Source organism: Sinocyclocheilus rhinocerous, unplaced genomic scaffold (genome assembly GCF_001515625.1).
Source record: "Sinocyclocheilus rhinocerous isolate Xijiao unplaced genomic scaffold, SAMN03320098_v1.1 scaffold723, whole genome shotgun sequence".
In the NCBI taxonomy this organism is placed as follows: Eukaryota; Metazoa; Chordata; class Actinopteri; order Cypriniformes; family Cyprinidae; genus Sinocyclocheilus; species Sinocyclocheilus rhinocerous.
This window is the reverse complement of record NW_015655571.1, coordinates 90,181-92,630: the sequence shown is the minus strand read 5'-3', so window position 1 is coordinate 92,630 and position 2,450 is coordinate 90,181. Positions and strand designations below refer to the sequence as shown.

The window sequence follows — 2,450 nt, the reverse complement described above, 5'->3', positions numbered from 1 at the left end:
ATTCTGAATAATGTTTGACAGTGAACGCATCACTGCAAAGCCGCATACAATCGCTGGTGTCAGTCGCAAATATTAAACATGTTTAAAACAATCTTTGTGAAAATGACTGGCAACGACTGGTTCTTGAATTCTAAGATTATAATCTTTAGACACCACACACTATGCGATTTTTCTGCCGACTGCAAACAGCGACTGAGCCCTGGAACAGACCCAGCTGCCAATACCAAATTCCATTTATAATCTGCCTGAAAGTCGTGTAGCGTGTTCTCGGCTTTACCAGTGCACTGACTACTGAACTAGGGAGCTGACTGAGACGCACCCAGAGATTTAGTTTGGATTTAATTTTCTTTCTGTTAATTATTCTGGTCTTAAACAGGACAAAGTGTCCAAAACATTCAGAGTGAAACATGAAGATACTGAGACACAAACAGGTTAGTGTTTATTCTCAAAGCTGAACTCACTCATTTGATCCTCATTAAAATGTCCAGCTCTATAGAAATGAATGATATTGTTGAAGAAACTCATATGACTGTTGTAATTTAAGTGGTTTAATTTGTCATGGAGCCGGTCACCACGTGGACAGATGTTGAGATCACATGACCACACAAAAGGTGTGTTCGACTTAATGCGGCGCTGTGCAAACCATTTCAGAGACATATGTTCTTAAATGTGACTCAAATACGTACATGCATGCACAGTTTTAAGGCAGCTTTAATCGCCTTTTTGGTAACTTCATGACTTAACTGATGACATTCATGCACATGGTGTTTATTAAAGAGGAGAGTGAAGACATGAAGATTGAAGAAACATTCAGAGTGAAACATGAAGATACTGAGACACAAACAGGTTAGTGTTTATTCTCAAAGCTGAACTCACTCATTTGATCCTCATTAAAATGTCCAGCTCTATAGAAATGAATGATATTGTTGAAGAAACTCATATGACTGTTGTAATTTAAGTGGTTTAATTTGTCATGGAGCCGGTCACCACGTGGACAGATGTTGAGATCACATGACCACACAAAAGGTGTGTTCGACTTAATGCGGCGCTGTGCAAACCATTTCAGAGACATATGTTCTTAAATGTGACTCAAATACGTACATGCATGCACAGTTTTAAGGCAGCTTTAATCGCCTTTTTGGTAACTTCATGACTTAACTGATGACATTCATATGCACATAGTTTCTTTCGCACTTTGATATGAAATGATACAGTGCTCGCCGGCGCCTTTGTGCATGCAATTGAAGAGCATGCGCTATGAGCACAGTACATTCCCCGCACTCATTTGACTAGCGCTTGGTGCTGAAGTGAAGTTAGAGTGCGCGTCTCAAACGTCTCCTGTTTGTTGTTTGACGTTCTGCATCTAAATAAATGCAATTCTTCTCAAGGAAAAAAAGAGACCGAAGCAGCAGCTGTGAGTGGGGTGGCTCCGCCCCTGCGTAAACTGCGTTAAATATTTTTGGAAAAACTAGAAAAATTAATCACCTGCGTTAACAAGCTAATTTTGACAGCGCTAAAAAATAATTCAGAAGTAGCCTAAATAATGTTATTTTCTGTACCATTAAACTCCAAATAAACTTCTGAATTGAAAACACTGAAAACCATCTTTTTTTTTCAAGTGAACTATGCAACAGTATCAAACAAAAACTGAGGCTACAGTAAAAACAATTCAGTTTACAAGATATTATAATAATACACTTTAACATACCTGAATATAAAGTAAATATTCACTGAATCGATCCATAAATAAGTCAGTATTTTTATAAGTGCTGACATTAAGCTGATCTAGCGTTTCTTCTCCTGAACTCCACGTGTGGGATCTTCTTCGCATTAAGACACACAGATGTGTTATTGAAATAACCTTTCTGTAGGCCGCACACACATTGCATCCATAATGTACAAGAGATATATGTCAGTTTGATGTCGTAATCTGCGTTTCAGTTGATGGGCAGTAAGTGAGTGTGTTAGTGTGTACCAGCGACAGTCGTGTTTCCACTGTCACATCCAGGGCTTGATCAGGCCTCCTCTGGGCCAGCAGACAGGGGCTTTTGGCCTGACCAATACCTTGGTCCAAAGCGGGCCAACTGGGGCTTGAGGAGTTTTCATGAACAAAGTTAATCTGAGGCCCTGTCCACACGAACGTGGTTATTTTTAAAACCGCATCTTTTTCTATGTGGTTTGGCCGTTCGTCCACATGCAAACGCAGCTCCAGGTCACTGAAACCGAACATTTTTGAAAACGCCTGCCAGGGTAAAGATTTTCACAAATTCCGGTTGCAGTGTTATCGTGTAGACGGCGAAACCGGAGTTTTTGGCTTGTGACGTCGGAGCCTGCGTGCGCTGTTATCTCCGCCTACTCCGCCAACTTGGCTTTACGGTTGAGATTATATCGCCACATGTTGGTTTGGCATGCTCTTGACAGTGCTTCATAGCATGCGTTTGCGTTTTCAT

At 40.7% G+C, this 2,450-nt stretch overlaps 1 protein-coding gene across 1 annotated transcript in view; it reads left to right on the top strand.

The window, feature by feature from the left end:
- Positions 1–405: 405 nt before the first annotated feature.
- Positions 406–2,450, top strand: part of LOC107718511 (gastrula zinc finger protein XlCGF8.2DB-like) — a 9,213-nt gene continuing 7,168 nt past the window's right edge. The window contains exon 1 of the mRNA XM_016525612.1: positions 406–431. The gene's annotated coding sequence lies outside the window, so the exon portion shown is untranslated. The remainder of the gene's footprint in view (positions 432–2,450) is intronic.